This window comes from Elephas maximus, chromosome 2 (genome assembly GCF_024166365.1).
Source record: "Elephas maximus indicus isolate mEleMax1 chromosome 2, mEleMax1 primary haplotype, whole genome shotgun sequence".
NCBI classification, from domain to species: domain Eukaryota; kingdom Metazoa; phylum Chordata; class Mammalia; order Proboscidea; family Elephantidae; genus Elephas; species Elephas maximus.
In genome coordinates, this window is record NC_064820.1 from 185,221,701 (window position 1) to 185,233,917 (window position 12,217).

At 36.9% G+C, this 12,217-nt stretch overlaps 1 protein-coding gene across 1 annotated transcript in view; it reads left to right on the forward strand.

Moving 5' to 3' along the window:
• TENM2 (teneurin transmembrane protein 2) overlaps window positions 1-12,217 on the forward strand; it is a 1,384,955-nt gene that overhangs the window by 83,293 nt on the left and 1,289,445 nt on the right. Inside the window, exon 2 of the mRNA XM_049874278.1 lies at window positions 11,121-11,235. The gene's annotated coding sequence lies outside the window, so the exon portion shown is untranslated. The remainder of the gene's footprint in view (window positions 1-11,120; window positions 11,236-12,217) is intronic.

A 12,217-nucleotide genomic window follows, 5' to 3' on the forward strand; every position in this document is an offset into this window, starting at 1 on the left:
GCAATGCACCTCATACGCAGCTACTACCAATCTTTCTGTGGAAATGTGTATTGTTATGATGTTGTGCACGTTTTTGGAGGAGCTCCTAGGCTAAGATGGAGTGGGAAGAAAGGCTTAGTGATCAACTTCTGAAATCAGCCAATGAAAACTCTATGGATAGCAACAGCCTGGTCTGCATCCAGTCATGGGGATGGCACTGGACTGGGCAGCATTTTGTTTTGTTGTGCCTGAGGTCACCAAGAGTCGGGGACCAACTCGAAAGCAGCTAATGAAAACAACAGTGAGAAGTGAACTGAAGATGTGTTGGATTTGGGTAAAAACTGATTTCTATCGAAATAAGTTCAAGTTCTAGCCTCTCCCATGGATAAAAGCCAGATAGCAGATAGACCAAAAGAATCGTAAAAGAGAGTCAGGTTAAATCTCAAAGGAAAAATTCACTAAAACTCTATGCCCAGGAGATATATTGGAAAAAAAAAAAATCCATGTATGGCAAAAGAACTCAAGGAATAGTAAGGTTAACTGTTTTTGTTCATCAATTCATTCATTAAACATGTACTTAGTGCCAGGTGTTGATCAAGGTCCTGCAGGTAGGTGAATAAGACAGAAAACACTTCCATTCTGACAGAGAGGGGCAAACAAAAGATGAATAAACCAATAAACTAAATAAGTTTGTGTGGCAACAAGTGATATGAAGAAAATAAAGCAGGGTATTGTTGCAGAGTGACTGGGGGTCCAAAAGCCTGGTTAATGACACCTTCTATCCAGAGAGAGAAAGGTAGGAGAAAGGAGACTCTAAATGGGTTCAAGTGTAAAGCAGGAAATAGAAGGATCCAGAAAGACATTATAATCTTTCTGGTTTCCTCCTTAATGCTTAAATTCAATCTTCTTTCCTTAAACAAGTCAGTGTCCCTCCCAGCCATTGACGTTGAGCGTTTTTATGGTAGGTATAGTGGCTTCCTTGTTCAGATCCTCTAGAAATGGCCAGTCATTGGGCATATTTCAGTTTCTGGAAGACATGTCAGGTCTTTCCCTTTAGTTGTATAAAAATCTCTTCTGCCCTCGTAATATTAGGCATCGTTATGCTTCTTTCTAGGACCACATGTTGACTCTCCAGAGGCAAAACTGCGCATCTCACAGATTGTATATATACCAAGTGCCCAGTAACAGGCACAGATTAGACATTGTAAATATTTTCAGCAAAAAGGAAAGAACAGAAAAGAGGGAAATCTTAAAAAGCCAAGGTGCTAAGCTATGTTCTCATGAATGTTGTTGTTGTTGTTGTTGTTAGTTGCTGTTGCGTCGATTCTGACTCATGGTGACCCCATGTGTGCACAGTAGAACTGCTCCATAGGGTTTTCAAGGCTGTGACTTTTCAGAAGCTGGTCACCAGGCCTGTCCTCCAAGGCGCCTCTGGGTGGGTTCAAACCACCAGCCTTTTGACTAGTAGTCAAGTGCTCAAATGTTTGCATCACCCAACTACCTTCTCATAAATAGTTCTCGAGTATACTTCCAGGAGTTGGAAAAGTCAAGGTCTTTTGAATTGATTTCAAAAGAATTAACAATGAACTTTTAAAATATCTGGATCTCAACCTTGGAGACTTTTATTCTGTGGACCTGGAGTGATGACTGAGCGTCGATGTTTTGTTTGTTTGTTTAACTTCTCCAGGTGGATCTTATTAGTAGGCAGTTTTATGAGTGATATTAGACCAGAAAAAAAGAAAAAAAAAACGAAGCTAAGTTTCTCTCCAACCATGGCTTCCTTGACTTTCGTTGTTTGTTTACTCCTTCGCCCTTTCCTTAAGCGGTGTATTTGAATTAGAGCCAAGCCAAGGTTATTCTCATTGTATTTAAGAACATAACAAAGTGAGGGTAAATTTTGTTGTTTAAATTCAAAAGCCAGATGGATGCAGGTCTTCCTTTTTGAAATGCATGCAAAACTGCCTATTCCGTGCCAACTCCCACCCCTACAATGAAATCAATTTTCTTGATAGCCAGAAAGTTATACAAATTGAAGCATATTTAATAGCTTATAATCCACGTATTGAAAGCTTCAGATAGTGAGGATTTTAGTTTAGAATTCAACTTTTCCCCCTATTAAATGCCAGCCGGGCAAGTTGCATTAATGACTGTGGTTATGTTTGAATATAAATGGGGGACATCTGGCGATATCAGGAGATCAAACGTTGGGAGTCTGCGTGATGACTCTCATCAGTTTGTCACCCAGCAGGTTTAATGGATGGCAGGCATGTGGGCTCCTTGCCCAAGTTAATGTACGGACCTTATATATTGAGGGGAAAAAAAGTTTCCTCTGCAATTCCAAAGGATCACAGCTCAAGGCTGGGGGTGGGAGGGTGCAGGTGGAGCGGATATTTTCCACTGCACCAGTTCTTCAGTAAAATCACCAGTTTCTAGCTTACAGGCATTTCCCTTGTCCCGTTTCAACAAACTTCCCCAGCCCGATTTGTTATTCAAAAATTTATGGAAAATGTATGTTAAAGTGAAAAGGGTACATTGTGCAGAAAAGGGAAGCAGCTTGCAAGCATATCATTATGTGTGAGCCATGGGGCCCGCAGATGGCACTTCCACTCAGAAACCAGAGTGGTGCCAAAAGCTAAACTCTAAATACATTTAAATCACATATCTTTACTTAAAAATGGAGTATTTTGGAAGGAAAAGCAGATGATATTTAAGTACACAAGTGGTATTCTTTTGTTCCTCGTATAATAGAGCCCTTTACCAAAGTCTTTGCCTTCTAAGTGTGCAGTAAGCCTTTGATTCCTCAAATTCAGCGGGGGATTTAGTTGTGGTGCGTGGCTCAGTTCTTAATAGGATTAACCACTGAGGTAGGACCTTGCTAGGAGAACAACTCCTGAGGTATCCTTACCCTTATGAAAAATGGAAGGGTTTGTTTTGATTACTACGTTCAAGGCTAAAAACAAACCTTTGTTTCGAGCTTTAGAAACAGTAACAACAAAAAAAAATTATCATGACATACGGGCTTCTTATTTTAATTGAAAATAAATTTAGTTCTTAGACTGTGACAATCTGTTAATTAATTAGGGGGAGGATAATGAAGGGGATGAAGGCATTTGTTTGCTACTTAATATTCTGAGAATATTTTTTAATATAGCAATCATGCTGATCTCTTGTTCAGTGTGTGCCTATTTTTACTCTTAATGGAGAATTTATGTTTTAAAAGGTACAGTTCATATTGGTGAGATTAGCACAGTCAGTGATCAGGTCGTTTCTTATTTCTTCTTTTGGAAGTTAGCATTATTTCTGCTAGTGCCTGATATGGTGCAAATTTTGATTCTGAAATTGATTTTGAATGTCCATCTCTAATTTTTATTGATGCCATTAGATCTGATAGGAATGCAATTAAAATAGTCAGTGTTTATATTTAAAAATTTAAAACATAAACTTTCAATATTCTAAAAAGCCCGATCCATTTAATGATCACAATTTTAGAAAATCAAAAAGTATAATTATATCTCTATGATATTTGGTATATGGGATCTTTAATATTCAAAATATTGAAGATGCATGGTACCCCCACATTTTCTCTACCCTCTTCTCCCTACTCCCTTATTCCCAAATATTGAACATTGAGTAAATCCTTCCAAGTCTAATGGCCTTGTTACAAACAATTTTAGTGTTTGTGTGTATATGTAGGTGTGTATGAGTGAGTGAGGGGAAAAATACAATTTAATTTTAAAGAAATACAGCTTCATTATGTTGAACCAACTAAAAGTAACATATAGTGAGGTGCAAGAATGTGTTGATAAATCAGTCTACCGTGGAGTTGTTCTTAAGGCAAAGATAGGTATCAGTTATGATTATTGGTAAACTGTTCATTTTAAAATGGATGCTGATAAAGCCAATTGGAAAGTGCTTCAAAAGTTTTTGTAATAGACTGAATATTTGTACTAATTCTATTAATTTTTATGGAAAATTCTCTACTCTGTACTTGCTGTGAAAATTTATTATAAACCAGCACTGGTCAGCTGGTCAACGTTCATGCGTATGGAAATCTAAGGCCTTAAAGACTGAATGCCCTGTGATTTTTTTTTTTTTTTGCTTGCCTTATTGCCTTTCTTCCTTCCTCCCATTCCATTTCTTCCTCCTTCCCTCCCTTCCTCTCATCTTCCCTTCCTTTTTCTGCCATTCTGTCTTTTCTTTTTTGGGTTGTTTTAAAACTTTTGGTGGAATGCTACAGTTATTCTATATCTTACCATTATTCTGCACCCTTGTCTTGGTCTCACGAAGCATGACTGTTGATGTAAAATTGTAGGCACTCAGCCTACTTGCTCACTTGCACACTTGACTAACCCTCTCTGGGGAGGGAGAGTTCAGAACCTAAGGACACAGGGAAGAGGCTCAGCGGTCTCCATATCAGGGAATGAATATGATGTACAACTCAGTAATCCTTTGAGGGATACTGTGAGTGATCATTGAGAGGAGCAGACTAACAAATAATTTGCTCATGAGCAGAGGTTAAAGACATAATTGCTGTATTACCAAACCAACTGAGTAGGCTGAGGCATCAGTTAAGGAGAGAAGGCTTCCATACACAAAGGTTAAATTCATCATGATTTAAAAAACATTCTTATTCCATGGGTTAGTTTCCTATCTATCCATGTTTAAAAAGAGATGTTGATAACTTTATGTATTTCCTTATATGTTCCTAGAATGGTTCAGTGCAAACAAAATCCCAAGCAGTGTCTTTAGGCAAGGTTTTATTTTTTTTAGCTATTTCAAATGTTCCCAAAGGACCCATGTACATAACCCAAAGTAAAATAAATAATCAGATGGGATCCTGTTTCTGGGGAGACCTACAGGTTTCTGCTTGTACCAATTTCTCTTAGAGAGCTGTATATTGTAAGCAAATATAAATAGTCCTTATATGATCTAGTATGGTTTTGATTGCACTCCAGCCTCTGTATAAGCATTATTTTATATACTTTAGCAAAAGCAAATGAACCTCAACTATCTATGAATTAATTATAATTAGTGACTGATTTAATGTTTTCTTTCGCGTTCCTTTTTATATGTATCCCTCTGAAACAAACATTATTCTAGGCAGGCAATACACAATTATTAGTTCAAGTTGAAGTGATTCTGTATCAAATTGGCCTCATATTTATTCATTCAGAAAATGAGCAGGGAGAGAGTGCATATTTTATGAAACTCCAGTAATTTCTGTAACAGATAACCCTTAAGCAAAATAAGATTTGACCCTTTCGAAATTGCTTAATGAATTGGTATTACACAGAGTAGCTTTTTAAACTTCTGTAGAATTTTTTTTTTTTTCCTTGCTGTTGAAGCCTCCATGAAAAGTGTTAGCTTTAGATCACAGAACCTGCATTTGAATGATGAAAATGTGATTGTGTTTTGATTGCTTTGGTGCATCCTTGTGATAGAAACCATGTATTCCGAGCAAAACTATGCCAGAACTTGGGAGATTATTGTGGAACTCTCTGTGTGAAAGAAAGGGCAAATTAAATGAATTGAAATGCTTTCCTCAGCAAAGAACATTGACATATAGCAAGAATAGGAGATTCCTTTGACCAGAGTGGTTTCAGAGGGAATGAAAAGTACTATAGAAAAGAGAGTTATGTTATTTTAAATGCATTCTAAGCATACTTCATTTTTATTATTTGACTGCCCATAACATCTTTGTGACATTGTTCATGGCCACCAAGACTATGCTCTTAGTTGGACTTAAAATATATATATATTTTTTAACATGGCTGAAGTTTCTAAACAGTCTTATGAATAGTAGAATATAGAATGGCTTAAGTATGCTTAAATTCATTCATTTGAAACTGTCATTTCATTTTCTTCTGCTGTGTAAAATGAAACTCTTATGCTCATATTTTTATGTCTGTGAAAACTTTATTTTTACTCATGAGAAAGAAGTCAATTAATTTGCATTTACTAATCTCCCATTCCTCACATTGTAATATCATTTTCTTTATATCTAAAGGGAAAATTGTTAATATTTCTTTTAAGCCTATAAACTTAATTTCCATTAAGGGAACCAGTTGTTTGGATGACGATAACAGCATCTTGCAAGTTTTATTCCTATTGTCTGTGTTTTTATTGGTTTGTCTATATCACTTCCATTTTATGGCATTTGTGTAAAATACGTAGTTTAGCCTTTGTCTACTTTTTCCAATTTGTATATTAATTGTGGAAAAGTTCATCTAAAATATGTAAATTGAACCAAAAACAAACAAACAAACGAAACCTTTGCCACTGAGTCAATTCCGGCTTGTAGTGACCCTATGGGACAGAGCAGAATTGCCCCATAGGGTTTCCAAGGAGCAGCTGGTGGATTCGAACTGCCAACCTTTTGGTCAGTAGCCTAGTTCTTAACCACTGTACCACCAGGGCATCCCTAAATTATTCCCCAAATGTCAGTAATTTGTAATTATTTTAAATTACTTATTTTATAATATTTTAAATAGGATAATTGAATTTCTCAAATTAATGAGAATTTTAAATGATTGAATCAAAAGTGGACCCCAATTAACTTCCATCAATAATCTAGGAAGTGCATTTCTATTACAGAATGGGGTTTGGGAGAAAACTCTAAGTATGGCATTGTATTATTTTGCACAATTGTCTCTATTCCATGTGAATGTATTTATAGAGAGATATTTGGAAGGATGCCCACTGTAATGTAAGCAGTCACTGTCAGTGGCTAGTGTACTTTTAAATAACTTTTGCAATGATTTTTATAAAAGAATATTAAAAAAACAAGCTGGAAAATATAAATTGCAATGTAGTGATATAAAATCCTATATGTAAAATATAACAGAAAATTACGTTTCAGAAAAATATGATTTTCATATTTGCTTAGTTTTATTATAATTTGATCAATAAAGAATTAAATTACAATAAGTATATAGGCTTTATCTGATATTTCTTCATGTAGATGTAAACCAAATAAATAGTAACATTTCATAAATTTATTGTCTTATAACATGCATCATTTTTATTGAATATTTGATGAGTCAAAAAATCATTGTCATTTATTCATTTGACACATATTCATAATATGCATAACAAAACATGGGGTGAGTTTGGTATTTAGGAAATTAGTGTGTTTGGAGGAAGGCTCATTAACAACCTGCGTTATTCAGATGACACAACCTTGCTTGTTGAAAGGGAAGAGGACTTGAAGCACTTACTGATGAAGATCAAAGACTATAGCCTTCAGTATGGTTACACTTTAACACAAAGAAAACAAAAATCCTCACAACTGAACCAATAAGCAACATCATGATAAAAAAATAGACGGAGAAAATATTGAAGTTGTCAAGGATTTCATTTTATTTGAATCCACAATCAATGTTCATGGAAGCAGCCGTCAAGAAATCAAATGAGATATTGCACTGGGCATATCTGCTGCAAAAGACTTCTTTAAAAAAAAAAAAGAGCAAAGATGTCACTTTGAGGACTAAAGTGTGCCTGACTCAAGCCATGGCATTTTCAGTCACCTCATATGTATGGGAAAACTGATCAATGAATAAAGAAGACCAAAGAAGAATTGATGCGTATGAATTGTGGTGTTGGCAAGGGATATTGAATATTCCATGAAATTCCAGAAAAAACAAATAAATCTGTCTTGGAAGAAATACAGCCAGAATGCTCCTTAGAAGCAAGGATGGCGAGACTTTGTCTCACGTACTTTGGACATGTTACCAGGAGGTACTTGTTGCTGGAGAAGGGCATCATGGTTGGTAAAGTGAAAAAGTGGAAGACCCTCAAAGACATGGATTGACACAGCAGCTGCAAAAATGGGCTCAAACATAGCAACGATTGTGAGGATGGCGCAGGATCGAGGAGAGTTTCTTTCTGTTGTGCATAGGGTTGCTATGAGCTGGAACAAACTCCACAGCACTTAACAACAACAATAGTTTATTTTTATGTAATTCAATTTCACTAATAAAAATTAACAATAATAATAGGTAACAGTTACGATGTGCCATTCGTTGTGTTAAGTGAATTTTCTATGTACCTTTAAAAATAACCCTGTTAGTTACATATTGTTATTATCCCTATTTTACTGCAGAGGAGTCAAGGAACGTTGAGGATCATAACTTGTCTAAGATCACACAGTTATGATGTGTTCTTGTCACATTATCAAACTCAAGCAGTTTAGTTGTGGAGCCTAATGTCTTATTCATAACATGCTTTGAATACATTATGTATACTGACCGTACCTGTTTTTATCTGATATTCTAGCAACGGGATTCTAAGTTTATAATTAGCTTTAAAAAATGTGTTACTTGTTAAAAATAACAAAAGCAAGTAACATTTCCCTATTGCCTAAAATGTGTAGCTGCCCCACCATGGTCATTCTCTTCATTGATCTTTAGAACAAATAGAGTGTTCTCGCTGAGACAGGCATCTGACTCAACTCCAAGCTTGCCTGCAGGCAGGATGCTGAAGTTCAGTGACTTGCTCATGGGGGCACAGCTAGTTGGTGGGGAGGTATACGAGACCGGCCTGCTTCTACCATTAAGACTTAATTTTGTGATTCTGTACTATTTCTAATCATAAAAGTAATTTTAGATTCAGCCCATTGGTGAATCTCCTTCAAAATATTCTTGTGATTTTATGTAGTAATAAAATTGTTAAATTGTGGCTCTAACTAGCATTAAAAACTAATATTCAAGAGAGATTAAAGGCTCAGAAATGCCCAAGTGAGTAAACAGACTTGATTATAAGGACAGCTCATTATTACAAGGTAGGATATAATTAAGTGCTGAAGTTGTGCCATGGAAAGACAAGAAAGACCGCAGAGTTTCTGAGGAGGAAATCAAAGAACCATATTGCTGTGCCAGGGTCTGATTGCCAAGTTGCCAACTTGTAAAAATAAAACAAAATAAAAACAAAGCAAGTTAAAACAAGATCTTACAATTCTGTCTAGTCTTGTCAATTTGTCTTTCTAAAACACATGGTCTTGATTAGACAATTCTACACCTACCATTCTCTTGTAATCAGATTAACAAGGTACCATACTAAGGAAGATAGTTTAGCAAGGAAAGCAGCAATGATTAGCATTCATTGTGTGCCTACTATGTGCCAGGAGTATTTTCTTTATGTTGTTGTTGGGTGTTGTGTGATAGGTGTTTTGTTCCCTTTTGGCAGATAAGAAAACTGAGGCTCAGAGGGTCTGAGGAACCTTGCGTGAAGTTGCAGTTATTAGTGACAGAGACACAATTCAAACCCGAGGCTGTGGGGATTTCAATCCCACGTTGTTTACTGCCTTGTGACAGGCTGCCTACCATTCTGGAAGACTAGGATGCTAGCGTCCAATGTTTTTGTTCCAAATGATCAATAGCTTTTGTGGAGGGTAGAAAGGCTTTTCAGAGTGGTCGAGGAAGATACAGCATTTGCTCTGAAAATACTGCTTGGCCCTGAGAGGGATGTGACAAGGAACATGGAATCCAGTTGTGGACTGTGTGTGGGAATCGGGGCGGGCACCTCGCCCACTCACTAGAGGACTTATGCCCTGTCTGGGAATACTGATTGAGGAGAAGCCCATTGTGTTTACCTGTGGAGAGACATTTAGTGTCCAACATGGAGTGACTTGAGGAAAACAGGGAAATGAGAACTTTTTTTTTTTCAATTATTGTCACTCCTTTTGTGAACTTCCCCCCTCCCCCCGCCTTTAGGACTAAGGCTACTCCTTTGCTGACTTAAGAAAGCATCCTTTAATTTCCCCACTGTCCCAATTGTATTGACCTAGGGAAATGGGAACCTGCTGAGTTAAAAATATCTTAGTCTGAGTTAGTTTAATACGAAATCTTATTTTGAGGAATTCGTGTTTTGAAAGAGTTGGTCATTACCATTGCCATCAAGTCCATTCCGACTCCTAGCGACTCTATAGGACGGAGTAAAATTGCCCCACAGAGTTTTCAAGGCTGTAATCTCTATGAAAGCTGACTGCCACATCTTTCTCCTGCCAAGTGGCTGGTGCATCAGGACTGCCAACCTTTTGGTTAGCTGCTGAGCGCTTAACCACTGTGCCACCAGGGATCCTCAGCTGATCATTAGATGATCCTCAAATCTCTATTGATGAAATTTCAGACACATGGCATTGGAATTGTGGTAAAAACAATGAAAACAAGGACATGTGACATTTTTTGAGAAATTTGTATATGCCAGGCACTGTGCTAAGTGCATTTTTTTGTGGATTTTCATATTTAATACTTAGAACATTCCTATGAAATAGGTGCTATTATATCCCCAATTTTAAATGAGGAAATTGAGGCTTCCAGCAGTTACTTCCCCAAGGCATGGTGTTTTGGGGCCATTGGGACTTTCCTGATACATATTCCCAAAGAGCCCTGGTTGCACAATAGTTAAGTGCTCAGCTGCTAACTGAAAGGTTAGTAGCTCAAACCCACCTTCTGCTCCCAGGGAGAAAGACTTGGTGATCTGCTTCCATAAAGATTACAGCCTAGAAAATCCCATGGAGCAGTGCCACTCTGTCACATGGGGTTGTTATGAGTTGAAGATTGACTTGACAGCATCTAACAACAACAGCAATGTATTCCCACATGCTTTTGACATTGGTACCATCTAGCAAATATTTAAACTCAAAAATTGGCAGAAACAACGCTCACATTATAAGGATGAGCTAAAAATAAACTTTAAGATGAAATAAATCATCTATAAATGTGAAGAGCAAACTTAATATCTGTATATTGGTAGAAAGATGCATTGAAACTCTCCTCCAAACCTAATACTGTGTATTTCAAGGTTTATCTTACAAACAGCATCACATCTGAAGGATTACAAATGGGTAGACTATGATACCAGTGTGGTAATTTTCCTTCTTTACGTTAACGGTACATCAGAGTCAAAATGACTGAACTTATTAGTATGCTTTGTACCTATTTTACATCCCCCTATTTTTTTTTTTTTTTGAAGGATATTCCTCAGGGTAAGGTGTGCAATTTAGCTCATTTACCTCCTAATTCCAACTTCCCACATTTTTACGATGTATGGTGTTTATTTGCATTTTTTACTCATTTTTGTTTTATTATGTGCTCATTTGAATCTTACCTTCTCTTTCTTTCTTTCTTTCTTTTTTTTAACAGTTACATACAGCTTTTTATATGCCTAAGCAGCCCGGAGCTCACATTGTCACTTGACTTTGCTGCCGACATCTCCTGTAAATCTAGCTGAATTGTGCATCGCAGATCCACCCTTTTGGTGAGTGGAATCATAGCTACAATTTCCTTTTGTTCTGCCTCAAGTTGTGTTTGCATTGTTGACCAAAGTACTTACATAAAAAAAAAAAAAGACACAAAATAGGGCTTTTCCAGCTCTCTGCAGGAATTTTTTTTTTTTTTTAATGGACAAACGTAATTTGTACTACCATTTTCTCTCTCTGAAAACTGCCATTTTCTCTTTCCCTCCCAAACCAATTGAATGACTTTAAAATTATTCCGTATTGTATCTGTGTGTTCTCTTCCTAGACGGATCACCGCCACCACTCATGCACATGTACACTCAGAGACACACACACACACACTATTTTGATTACCAACATTTTTTTCATTTGTTAGCTACACGTGGAAATCAAAGGTGGTGATTGTGATTAATTGTACCACACAGAATCACATTGTATTATCTAAAGGCCTTTTCGGATGCAAAAATGTGGCCCTCTTGATCAGTTTAATGTTGTCCGTCTATGCCAGCTATAAGACAGCAAACAAAAAGGAAGCCGTCAAGCCTTTATTATTTTCCTAGTTAAATAGTTTCTGTTTTTATTGCCCCTGCACTGGTATCCTCAATATATTGCTACAGTACCTAGCCTCATATATTAATTATCTGTCTGTGGCTCTTTCTTGGGACTCCTATAACCACTTTTCCTCTAGCTTTTTGCTTTTTAGATCTTGCTTCTATATTTTTATAAGTTAAATTCTACTAAGATCGTTTACTCTTGGGTGGGACAGTTAAAGAGCCTTATAAACAAACCAAAACCAAACCCAGTGCCATCGAGTCAATTTCGACTCATAGCGACCCTATAGGACAGGGTAGAACTGCCCCAGAGAGTTTTCAAGGAGAGCCTGGTGGATTCAAACTGCCGATCCTTTGGTTAACAACCGCAGCACTTAACCACTATGCCACCAGGGTTTCCAAAGAACCGTATAGGGAGGATTAATGTATTAAGTTATTCTAATTACGAGAT